Here is a 13,894-nt window from a genome sequence, read left to right on the forward strand (position 1 = left end):
ACCCTTACCACCTGGGGGCGGCCCATCAGGAAGTCCAGGATCCAGTTGCAGAGGGAGGTGTTTAGTCACCGGAACTTTAGCTTAGTGTTGAGCTTTGTAGGCCACTATGGTGTTGTACGCTGAGCTGTAGTCATTGAACAGCATTCTCACATAGGTGTTCATTTTCTCCAGGTGGGAAAGGGCAGTGTGAAGTGCGATTGAGATTGCGTCACCTGTGGATTTGTAGGGGCGGTATGCGAATTGGAGCTTGAATAGGTTTTCCGGGATGATGGTGTTGATGTGAGCCATGACCAGCCTTTCAAAGCACTTCATGGCTACCGACGTGAGTGCTATGGGGTGGTAATCATTTAGGCAGGTTACCTTCGCTTTTTTGGGCACGGGGACTATAGTTGTCTGCTTGAAACATGTAGGTATTACTGACTCAGTCAGGGAGAGGTTGAAAATGTCAGTGAAGACACTTGCCAGTTGGTCCGCGCATGCTTTGAGTACACGTCCTGGTAATCCGTCTGGCCCGAGGCATTGTGAATGTTGACCTGTCTAAAGGTCTTGTTCACATCGGCTACGTAGAGCGTGATCACATAGTCTTGCGGAGCAGCTGGTGCTCTCATGCATGCTTCAGTGTTGCTTGTCTTGAAGCGAGCATTAAAGGCATTTTTTGCTCGTCTGGTAGGCTCGCATCACTGGGCAGCTCGCGGCTAAGTTTGCATTTGTAGTTAGTAATAGTTTGCAATCCCTGCCACATCTGACGAGCGTCAGAGCCGATGTAGTAGGATTCAATCCCAGTCCTATATTGATACTTTGCATGTTTGATGGTTCGTCTGAGGGCATAGCCAGATTTCTTATAAGCATCCTGATTGGTGTCCCGCTCATTGAAAGCGGCAGCTCTAGCTTTTAGCTCGGCGAGGGAGAGCTTTGTATGTGTCTCTGTGTTTGGAGTAAAGGTGGTTTAGAGTTTTCTTTCCTCTGGTTGCACATGTGACATGTTGGTAGAAATTATGTAAAATGAACATAGGTTTTCCTGCAAGTAAGTCCCCAGCCACTAGGAGCCATATGTCCCCAGCCACTAGGAGTGCCCTTCTTGATGAGCATTTTCTTGTTTGCTTATGGCCTTATACAGCTTGTTGAGTGCAGTCTTAGTGCCAGCATTGGTTTGTGGTGGTCAATAGACGGCTACAAATAATATAGATGAGAACTCTCGTTGGATAGCGTGGTCTATAGCTTATCATAAGGTACTCTACCTCAAGCGAGCAATACCACAATACCGCAATACCTACTGTCACATGCACTCTTTAAATAGCTCAGTGTCTGGGAAGGGCTAGGTGTGTTTGGGTTTTTGGGCTCAAATTGAGTGAGGGTATCCCATTCCCTTTGTTAAAGAAAAGGGAAAAAGAGATACCTATTGTCAGCTTCATATTTATATTTGAAAATAAATACGTAAAAAGTATCCAGATCATATAAAGCGTTCTATAACAATGCTTAACTCCGTGATGCTTTATGGTAGAAACAAGCTTAAAAATGCCAGCGAAAGACGTGATGCATATGAGAGCAGAATATATCAGATGTCCATCAAGCAGCCATTTTGTGATCGCGCTTTTTCCTCATGGTAGTCACTTGCGTTCCATTGCTCACGTAGACTAGAAGGAATACTCCGGTTGGAACTTTATTGAAGCTATATGTTAAAAACATCCTAACGATTGATTCTGTACTTAGTTTGAAATGTTTCTTCGACCGGTAATATCACTTTTTGAAGTTTTTGTCCGATATAACGCTGACCAGAATTAGCGTTTGGATATGTATACTAAACGCGCTAACAAAAGAAGGTATTTGGACATAAATAACGGACATTTTCGAACAAAACAAAAATGTATTGTGGACCTGGGATTCCTGGAGTGCTTTCTGATGTAGATCATCAAAGGTAAGGGAATATTTATCATGTAATTTCTTGTTTATGTTGATGCCATCTTTGCGGCTGTGGTGTTTTTACTTTTGAGCGCCTTTTTTTTTTTTTTACCTTTATTTAACTAGGCAAGTCAGTTAAGAACAAATTCTTATTTTCAATAACAGCCTAGGAACAGTGGGTTAAATGCCTGTTCAGGGGCAGAACGACAGATTTGTACCTTGTCAGCTCGGGGATTTGAACTTGCAACCTTCCGGTTACTAGTCCAACGCTCTAACCACTAGGCTACCCTGCCGCCCCCTTCTCAGATTATTGCATGCGTTTCTTTTTCCGTAAAGTTTTTTGGAAATCTGACACAGCGGTTGCATTAAGGAGAGGTATATCTATTATTCCATGTGTATAACTTGTATTATCATCTACATATATGATGAGTATTTCTGTTGAATGATGTGGCTTTGCAAAATCACTTGATGTTTTTGGAACTAGTGAATCTAACACGCCAATGTAAACTCAGATTTTTTTATATAAATATGAACGTTATCAAACAAAACATGCATGTATTGTCTAACATGAAGTCCTATGAGTGTCATCTGATGAAGATAATTCAAGGTTAGTGATTAATTTTATCTTTATTTCTGTTTTTTGTGAATGCTATATTTTGCAGGAAAATGGCTGTGCTTATTGTGGTTTGGTGGAGACCTAACATAATCGTTTGCAGTGCTTTCGCTGAAAAGCCTATTTGAAATCGGACACTTTGATGGGATTAGCAACGAGAATAGCTTTAAAATTATATAAGACACATGTATGTTTTAGGAATTGTAATTATGAGATTTCTGTGGTTTGAATTTGGCGCCCTCTATTTTCACTGGTAGTTGTCATATCGATCCCGGTATCGGGATTGCAGCCATAACAGGTTAAACCCAGGCAGCTTTTAGGGAAGCACTTCTGTTTTAGGGTTATGCAATGGACGAGTAACCAGCAGTTGAAGCTTACATTTTTCTTCTCCAGTAGAGCGTCTCTGTCTGGGTGGAAAGGTAACTTTTGAAAGTACCATGCTTAGAATTACAAAGATGCCTAAGATTGAAATATTTGCAAACAAGACACTCTGGTTGGATGTTGGAGAAATATGGTACGGATGCCTATTTCTCTGTCCATTCTTCGCTGAATCTTCTATTTTCATCATCCTCCTTTCTTTTGAGACTTTTTCAGCCCAACATTTTCTTTTGATTACAAGATGTTTTTCCCCAATCAACGCACACAAGAAAAACAAAAATAACAAATATTATAGAGACATTGGTGATTTTATCAATGTACACATATTGACATTGAACTGATTATATAGCCTACTAACGAGATGTGTTAAAAATTGTGTTTAATTTGCAGTGTAGGCCTAAGAATTGGGCTGCTATTATGTTCTGTTCCTCCAACTTTCATGTGAGAAAAAAATTGGTCCATGGCCAAACCTATTGCTGACCCCTGCTATATATGGTTTAGCAGGGATAGGAGGGGGGTGGCAGATATTTGTCTCGCCTAGGGCGACAGAACGTCCAGGGCCCATTGGGTTGTACAAAAAGTTGGGTTGTACATGAGTGTGCTGGTATTACCATTGTTGTCTTTTCAAAATCACCAACCTGTCACACAGTGACAGCCTATAGGTTCACCACTGTACTAACCTGCTACATACTGAAGGCCTATAGGTTCACCACTGTACTAGCCTGTCACACACTGAAGACCTATAGGTTCACCACTGTACTAACCTGTCACACAGTGAAGGCCTATAGGTTCACCACTGTACTAACCTGTCACACACTGAAGACCCATAGGTTCACCACTGTACTAACCTGTTACATACTGAAGGCCTATAGGTTCACCACTGTACTAACCTGTTACACACTGAAGACCTATAGTTTTACCACTGTACTAACCTGTTACATACTGAAGGCCTATAGGTTCACCACTGTACTAACCTGTCACACACTGAAGGCCTATAGGTTCACCACTGTACTAACCTGTTACATACTGAAGGTAGGTTCACCACTGTACTAACCTGTCACACACTGAAGACCTATAGGTTCACCACTGTACTAACCTGTCACCCTGAAGACCTATAGGTTCACCACTGTACTAACCTGTCACACACTGAAGGCCTATAGGTTCACCACTGTACTAACCTGTCACACACTGAAGACCTATAGGTTCACCACTGTACTAACCTGTCACACACTGAAGACCTATAGGATCACCACTGTACTAACCTGTCACACACTGAAGACCTATAGGTTCACCACTGTACTAACCTGCTACATACTGAAGGCCTATAGGTTCACCACTGTACTAGCCTGTCACACACTGAAGACCTATAGGTTCACCACTGTACTAACCTGTCACACACTGAAGACCTATAGGTTCACCACTGTACTAACCTGTTACATACTGAAGGTAGGTTCACCACTGTACTAACCTGTCACACACTGAAGACCTATAGGTTCACCACTGTACTAACCTGTCACCCTGAAGACCTATAGGTTCACCACTGTACTAACCTGTCACACACTGAAGGCCTATAGGTTCACCACTGTACTAACCTGTCACACACTGAAGACCTATAGGTTCACCACTGTACTAACCTGTCACACACTGAAGGTAGGTTCACCACTGTACTAACCTGTCACACACTGAAGGTAGGTTCACCACTGTACATACCTACACGTACGCTACGGTCACAAGACGCAGGCCTCCTAATTGTCCCTAGAATTTTTAAGCAAACAGCTGGAGGCAGGGCTTTCTCCTATAGAGCTCCATTTTTATGGAACGGTCTGCCTACCCATGTCAGAGACGCAAACTCGGTCTCAACCTTTAAGTCTCTACTGAAGACTCATCTCTTCAGTGGGTCATATGATTGAGTGTAGTCTGGCCCAGGAGTGGGAGGGTGAACGGAAAGGCTCTGGAGCAACGAACCGCCCTTGCTGTCTCTGCCTGGCCGGTTCCCCTCTTTCCACTGGGATTCTCTGCCTCTAACCCTATTACAGGGGCTGAGTCACTGGCTTTACTGGGGCTCTCTCATGCCGTCCCTGGAGGGGGTGCGTCACCTGAGTGGGTTGAGTCACTGATGTGGTCATCCTGTCTGGGTTGGCGCCCCCCCCCCCCCCCCTTGGGTTGTGCCGTGGCGGAGGTCTTTGTGGGCTATACTCGGCCTTGTCTCAGGATGGTAAGTTGGTGGTTGAAGATATCCCTCTAGTGTTGTGGGGGCTGTGCTTTGGCAAAGTGGGTGGGGTTATATCCTTCCTGTTTGGCCCTGTCCGGGGGTGTCCTCGGATGGGGCCACAGTGTCTCCTGACCCCTCCTGTCTCAGCCTCCAGTATTTATGCTGCAGTAGTTTATGTGTCGGGGGGCTAGGGTCAGTTTGTTATATCTGGAGTACTTCTCCTGTCCTATTCGGTGTCCTGTGTGAATCTAAGTGTGCGTTCTCTAATTCTCTCCTTCTCTCTTTCTCTCTCTCGGAGGACCTGAGCCCTAGGACCATGCCCCAGGACTACCTGACATGATGACTCCTTGCTGTCCCCAGTCCACCTGGCTGTGCTGCTGCTCCAGTTTCAACTGACCTGAGCCATAGGACCATGCCCCAGGAATACCTGACATGATGACTCCTTGCTGTCCCCAGTCCACCTGACTGTGCTGCTGCTCCAGTTTCAACTATTCTGCCTTATTATAATTCGACCATGCTGGTCATTTATGAACATTTGAACATCTTGACCATGTTTTGTTATAATCTCCACCCGGCACAGCCAGAAGAGGACTGGCCACCCCACATAGCCTGGTCCCTCTCTAGGTTTCTTCCTAGGTTTTGGCCTTTCTAGAGAGTTTTTCCTAGCTTCTACACCTGCATTGCTTGCTGTTTGGGGTTTTAGGCTGGGTTTCTGTACAGCACTTTGAGATATCAGCTGATGTACGAAGGGCTATATAAATAAATTTGATTTGAAATTTGATTTACTAACCTGTCACACACTGAAGGCCTATAGGTTTACCACTGTACTAACCTGTCACACACTGAAGACCCATAGGTTTACCACTGTACTAACTTGTCACACACTGAAGACCTATAGGTTCACCACTGAAGACCTATAGGTTTACCACTGTACTAACTTGTCACACACTGAAGGCCTATAGGTTCACCACTGTACTAACCTGTCACACACTGAAGGCCTATAGGTTCACCACTGTACTAACCTGTCACCCTGAAGACCTATAGGTTCACCACTGTACTAACTTGTCACACACTGAAGACCTACCTATAGGTTCACCACTGTACTAACCTGTCACCCTGAAGACCTATAGGTTCACCACTGTACTAACCTGTCACACACTGAAGACCTATAGGTTCACCACTGTACTAACCTGTCACTCACTGAAGGCCTATAGGTTCACCACTGTACTAACCTGTCACACACTGAAGACCTATAGGTTCACCACTGTGCAAACATGGCTATAATATATGTTAAAGCTGTTAATATACTGTATTTTTGTTTCAAGAAAGGAGTGTATATAAGCAGTTTTATTCGCTGACTGAATGGAAGTTGATAATTATGAGTTTTTTACTCCGCTCGTCTTGGCTGGTCTCAGGAAGAAATTACGAGTCCTCACTGTCTGAGACCGAGTCAAGACCGAGTACAAATATATCCGAGACAAGACCGAGACACTCAAGAACACTAAAAGACGCTAAAACAAAGCCATTCTAGCGGAAAGAGGAGGAAGCCCGGCAGAACAGAAGAAGAGTTTTAAGCAGAGCTTGTGATTGTTGGTGTTTTTGTTGGACTGTAAATACCGTAATCTATATTTTTGTGGGCTGAGTGTCAGAGTTCAGACTGGTGGCTAGTGTGGAAACAGACTGGGTGAGAGTGTGGAGTTTCAGCAGTCTTTAACGTCTGCTGGGAAAACCTTTTTCTCAATGGTAAAATAACTGCCACACAAACTGCTAGGATTTAAAATAAACGTCTATATTAGGAATACATCTTTATGACTGTCTTATGGTAATGTTGTAATTCACATATGAAGACAGCCTTCACATCTTCAAGAAGGTGGAACTTTTGAATTAGATTACAATAAAAGCCTGACAATAGGATTTGGGAGGACATCTCTATGACTGTCTAATGATAATGTTGTCAACAGTGGAGAATTATAGCCTCCACATCCTAGGGAGGCAGGTAGCCTAGTGGTTAGAGCGTTGGGCCACTAACTGTAAGGTTGCTAGATTGAATCCCCGAGCTGACAATGTAAAAATCTGTTGTTCTGCCCATGACTAAGGCAGTTAACCCACTGTTCCTAGGCTGCCATTGTAAATAAGAATTTGTTCTTAACCGACTTGCCTAGTTAAACATCAAATCTTTAAGAAAGAAAGAGCAGGAATACCCTTCTTCTGAATTTGATGCCCCAGAATCCTCTGGGAAGAAAGAAGAAATCCCATCATTGCCCCACGAAAGTCATAACTGAAGTGTAACAATGAGTGAGAAGGCATTATGCCACAGCTGCTACAGTGAGTGAGTAAGCATTATGCCACAGCTGCTACAGTGAGTGAGAAGGCATTATGCCACAGCTGCTACAGTGAGTGAGAAGGCATTATGCCACAGCTGCTACAGTGAGTGAGAAGGCATTATGCCACAGCTGCTACAGTGAGTGAGAAGGCATTATGCCACAGCTGCTACAGTGAGTGAGAAGGCATTATGCCACAGCTGCTACAGTGAGTGAGAAGGCATTATGCTACAGCTGCTACAGTGAGAGAGGTGTTGTGCCACAGCTGCTACAGTGAGAGATGTGTTATACCACAGTAGCTACAGCGAGAGAGAGGGTGTTTTGCCACAGCTGCTACAGTGAGAGAGAGGTGTTATGCCACAGCTGCTACAGTGAGAGAGGTGTTATGCCACAGCTTCTACAGTTAGAGTGAAGGTGTTATTTCCACAGCTGCTACAGTGAGAGAGAAGGTGTTATGCCACAGCTGCTACAGTGAGAGAGAAGGTGTTATGCCACAGCTGCTACAGTAAGAGAGAAGGTGTTATCCCACAGCTGCTACAGTTAGAGAGAAGGTGTTATGCCACAGCTGCTACAGTGAGAGAGAAGGTGTTATGCCACAGCTGCTACAGTGAGAGAGAAGGTGTTATGCCACAGCTGCTACAGTGAGAGAGAAGGTGTTATGCCACAGCTGCTACAGTTAGAGAGGCGTTATGCCACAGCTGCTACAGTTAGAGAGAAGGTGTTATCCCACAGCTGCTACAGTGAGAGAGGTGTTATGCCACAGCTGCTACAGTAAGAGAGAAGGTGTTATCCCACAGCTGCTACAGTGAGAGAGAAAGTGTTATCCCACAGCTGCTACAGTGAGAGAAGGGGTTATGCCACAGCTGCTACAATGAGAGAAGGTGTTATGCCACAGCTGCTACAGTTAGAGAGAAAGTGTTATGCCACAGCTGCTACAGTGAGGGAGAAGGTGTTATGCCACAGCTGCTACAGTGAGAGAGAAAGTGTTATGCCACAGCTGCTACAGTGAGAGAGGTGTTATGCCACAGCTGCTACAGTGAGAGAGAAAGAGTTATGCCACAGCTGCTACAGTTAGAGAGAAGGTGTTATGCCACAGCTGCTACAGTGAAAGAGGTGTTATGCCACAGCTGCTACAGTTAGAGAGAAGGTGTTATGCCACAGCTGCTACAGTGAGAGATAAGGTGTTATGCCACAGCTGCTACAGTGAGAGAAGGTGTTGTGCCACAGCTGTTACAGTGATAGAGAAGGTGTTATGCCACAGCTGCTATAGTGAGAGAGAAGGTGTTATCCCACAGCTGCTACAGTTAGAGAGAAGGTGTTATGCCACAGCTGCTACAGTGAGAGAGAAGGTGTTATGCCACAGCTGCAACAGTGAGAGAGGTGTTATGCCACAGCTGCTACAGTGAGAGGGAAGGTGTTATGCCATAGCTGCTACAGTGAGAGAGAAGGTGTTATGCCACAGCTGCTACAGTGATAGAGAAGGTGTTATGCCACCGCTGCTACAGTGATAGAGAAGGTGTTATGCCACAGCTGCTACAGTGAGAGAGAAGGTGTTATGCTACAGCTGCTACAGTGAGAGAGGTGTTATGCCACAGCTGCTACAGTTAGAGAGAAGGTGTTATCCCACAGCTGCTACAGTGAGAGAGAAGGTGTTATGCCACAGCTGCTACAGTGAGAAAGAAGGTGTTATGCCACAGCTGCTACAGTGATAGAGGAGGTGTTATGCCACAGCTGCTACAGTGAGAGAGAAGGTGTTATGCCACAGCTGCTACAGTGATAGAGAAGGTGTTATGCCACAGCTGCTACAGTGAGAGAGAAGGTGTTATGCCACAGCTGCTACAGCGAGAGAGGTGTTATGCCACAGCTGCTACAGTGAGAGAAGGTGTTATGCCATAGCTGCTACAGTCTGATCTGACATGACTTATAGTTTCCACATGAAATCCAAACCCATCCCCCAGTGAATACAGTAGGTTGACAATGGTGGCCTAAACACTATTGGCAAAACACTTCTCCCTTTTGATATAAGGCAATAGAAAAGAAGCCAGAACTACATTGTAGTAAAATTATGTTTTCAAAGAAGCACCTGGAAGAGTTTTAGTAACATGAAGCTAATATGGAATTAAAGCCTAAAGCCTATTAAGAATTGGAGCATTGTAGCAGGTAGAGTTTTAAAGGTAATATATATATTTTTTTAATGAGCATTCCTCTCCAAGCGTCTGAGCTATACACTTGCAGAAAGCAGCGTTTGGCTCCGTCCACGTGTTTCTACTTGTAAGGGTTGGAGCTTATAGTAGATTTACTACAAATGTTTTTTTATTTTTTATACAACCCTTATTTTACCAGGTAAGTTGACTGAGAACACCTTCTCATTTACAGCAACGACCTGTAACTCAGTAGTTACATGGGAGATGGGGGGATTACCAAAAGTATTCTTGTAATGCCAAAATCTGATGGATACTATGAATCATTGTAAGGACAAGGTTTTACTTATAACCCTGAGAGTATCATTTATAGCTAGAGGCACAGAAGAGTCCCCAGACGTATTAACTGACAGACAAAGTATTAATAATGGAATAACGATTACTACCTAATGACATTATTCCATTGTCCAAATTATGATTTTGGATTGAACGTTTTAGTTTCGGGTAAAGCTGGTTCCATGCAGATATTTTATGTCCTCCAAAGTTAAGGCAGTCATCTTTTGTGATCCCAACCGTTCTTGACAAATTGTAGGTTAGGATGGGCAAATTGTATTTGGGATATGATTACCTGAAATTTTACTATTTAAATGTTCATGTCTGTTTTTTTTTTTGTTTTTTTTTACCCCTTTTTCTCCCCAATTTCGTAGTATCCAATTGTTGTAGTAGCTACTATCTTGTCTCATCGCTACAACTCCCGTACGGGCTCGGGAGAGACGAAGGTTGAAAGTCATGCGTCCTCCGATACACAACCAACCAAGCCGCTGCTTCTTTAACACAGCGCACATCCAACCCGGAAGCCAGCCGCACCAATGCGCCGGAGGAAACACCGTGCACCTGGCCACCTTGGCTAGCGTACACTGCGCCCAGCCCGCCACAGGAGTCGCTGGTGCGCGATGAGACAAGGACACCCCTACCGACCAAGCCCTCCCTAACCCGGGCGACGCTAGGCCAATTGTGCGTCGCCCCACGGACCTCCCGGTCGCGGCCGGTTACGACAGAGCCTGGGCGCGAACCCAGGACTCTGATGGCACAGCTGGCGCTGCAGTACAGCGCCCTTAACCACTGCGCCACCCGGGAGGCCCCGTTCATGTCTGTTATTATGTAAAAATAAAACGTAATTCCGTAATACAATACCTTTCAAAAGTATTCAGACCCCTTGGATTTTCTGAATAACCCTCAGACACCTTACATTTTATTGTGTTACAAAGTGGGACTCAAAATGATTTAATTGTCATTTGTCAACAATCTAGACAAAATACTCCGTCATGTCAAAGTGGAAAACAATTTCTTACAAAAATGGTATTCATCTTTAAAGAATGTAACACAAATATAGTCATTGCATAAGTATTCAACTCCCTAAGTAAATAACCTTTTTTGGCAAGACAGATATTCCAAAGGTGGGGGTCTGGCAATCTTTACCAAGGATCACCTTCAGTGCTCAGTTGTCTCCACCATGTCACGCCCTGACCTTAGAGATCCTTATTATTCTCTATGTTTGGTTAGGTCAGGGTGTGTCTCGGGTGGGAAATTCTATATCTTCTGTCTCTTTGTTTTTGGCCGAGTGTGGTTCCCAATCAGAGGCAGCTGTCTATCGTTGTCTCTGATTGGGGATCATAGTTAGGCAGCCCTTTGCCTACCATTAGGTTGTGGGATCTTGTTTTCTGTTTAGTTTCTGTAGCCTGACAGAACTGTGCGCTTTCGTTTTTTGGCTTTGTTATTTTGTTTGGTGTAATCAATAAAGTTACGATGTATGCCTACCACTCTGTGCTTTGGTCTCCTTCTACCAACGAGAGCCGTTAAACACGAAGTCTGTCCCCAAACAATTTGATTTGCTGGTTTTAAGCATTAAACTTTCAAATAGCTCTTTGTTGACAGTTGTTGGGTGCTATCATCCTCCATCAGCACCGGCGAAATGCTCGGCACACGCATACTCAGGCTGACTAGTTATCGATCAAGCAAATGAGAAATAATTGCACTCAGGCTATCCGGAAGGCCAAAGTTAGTTACTTTAAATTAAGGAGCAGTTCTCTCACTGTGGATCTAACCCCAAGAAGTTCTGGAAAACAGTTAAAGACCTGGAGAATAAATCCTCCTCCTCACAGCTGCCCATGTCCCATAATGTTGATGATTTGGTTGTTACTGACAAGAAGCACATGGCTGAGCTAAAGGAGCTCCTTAATCTTGACCCTAAAAAAACATCTGGGTCAGATGGTTTAGACCCTTTCTTCTTTAAGGTTGCTGCCCCTATCATCGCCAAGCCTATCTCCAACCTTTTTAACCTGGCTCTCCTTTCTGGGGAGGATACCATTGCTTGGAAGGCGGTCACGGTTCGTCCTTTATTTAAAGGGGGAGATCAAGCTGATCCTAACTGTTATAGGCCTATTTTTATTTTTTCTTGTTTATCAAAAGTGTTGAAAAAACTTGTCAATTATCAACTGACTCGTTTTCTTGATGTCTATAGTATTCTCTCTGGTATGCAATCTGGTTTCCCCTCAGGTTATGGATGTGTCACTGCAACCTTAAAGGTAATCAATGGTGTCACCATTGCCCTTGCTTCTAAGCAATATTGTGCTGCTATTTTTATTGACTTGGCCAAAGCTCTTGATATGATAGGCCATTCCATTCTTGTGGGCCGGCTATGGAGTATTGGTGTCTCTGAGGGGTCTTTGGGCTGGTTTGCTAAATACCTCTCTCAATGAGTGCAGTGTTTAAAGTCAGAAATGCTGCAGTCTCAGCCACTGCCTGTCACCAAGGGAGTACCCCAAGGCTCAATCCTAGGCCCCACGCTCTTCTCAATTTACATCAACAACATAGCTCATGCAGTAGGAAGCTCTCTCATCCATTTATATGCAGATGATACAGTCTTATATTCAGCTGGCCCCTCTCAGGAGTTTGTGTTAAATGCTCTACAACAATCTTTCTTAGTGTCCAACAAGCTTTCTCTACGCTTAACCTTGTTCTCCAAAACAAAGGTCATGTGGTTTGGTAAGAAGAATGCCTCTCCTCCCACAGGTGTGATTACCACATCTGAGGGTTCAGAGCTAGTCATGAGGTAGTCACCTCATACAGCTACTTGGGAGTATGGTTAGACGGTGCACTGTCCTTCTCTCAGCACATATCAAGCTGCAGGCTAAAGTTAGATCTAGACTTGGTTTCCTCTATCGTAATCTCTCCTCTTACACCCCAGCTGCCAAACTAACCCTGATTCAGATGACCATCCTTCCCATACTATATTACGGATAAATAATTTAGAGATCGGTAGGCAAGGGTGCTCTTGAGCTCTTGAGCCGCCAGAGTCTCTCGTCTGTCATGAGCCGCCAGAGTCTCCCGTCTGTCATGAGCCGCCAGAGTCTCCCGTCTGTCATGAGCCGCCAGAGTCTCCCATCTTTCATGAGCCGCCAGGATCTTCCAGAGTCGCCAGTCAGCCAGGATCTTCCAGAGTCACCAGTCAGCCAGGATCTTCCAGAGTCGCCAGTCAGCCAGGATCTCCCAGAGTCGCCAGTCAGCCAGGATCTTCCAGAGTCGCCAGTCAGCCAGGATCTTCCAGAGTCGCCAGTCAGCCAGGATCTTCCAGAGTCACACCCTGACCATAGTTTGCTTTGTATGTTTCTATGTTTTGTTTGGTCAGGGTGTGATCTGAGTGGGCATTCTATGTTGGATGTCTAGTTTGTCTGTTTCTGTGTTTGGGCCTGATATGGTTCTCAATCAGAGGCAGGTGTTAGTCATTGTCTCTGATTGGGAACCATATTTAGGTAGCCTGTTTTGTGTTGGGTTTTGGTGGGTGGTTGTTTCCTGTCTTTGTGTTTGTTGCACATTTATTGTTTTGTATTATGTTCATGTTGAGTTTTCCTATTAAAAAACATTAACTATAACCACGCTGCATTTTGGTCCGCCTCTCCTTCCCAGGAGGAAAGCCGTTACACACCAATGCTCCTTATAGGACAGATCACTGCACTCTATACTCCTCTGTAAACTGGTCATCTCTGTATACCCGTCGCAAGACCCATTGGTTGATGCTTATTTATTAAACCCTCTTCGGCCTCACTCCCCCCTATCTGAGATATCTACTGCAGCCCTCATCCTCCACATACAACACCCGTTCTGCCAGTCACATTCTGTTAAAGGTTACCAAAGCACACACATCCCTGGGTCACTCCTCATTTCAGTTCGCTGAAGCTAGCAACTGGAATGAGCTGCAACAAACACTCTCAACCTCTTCATTCAAAGACTCAATTATGGACACTCTTACTGACAGTTGTGGCTGCTTTGT

Source organism: Oncorhynchus clarkii, chromosome 23 (assembly GCF_045791955.1).
Source record: "Oncorhynchus clarkii lewisi isolate Uvic-CL-2024 chromosome 23, UVic_Ocla_1.0, whole genome shotgun sequence".
NCBI classification, from domain to species: Eukaryota; Metazoa; Chordata; class Actinopteri; order Salmoniformes; family Salmonidae; genus Oncorhynchus; species Oncorhynchus clarkii.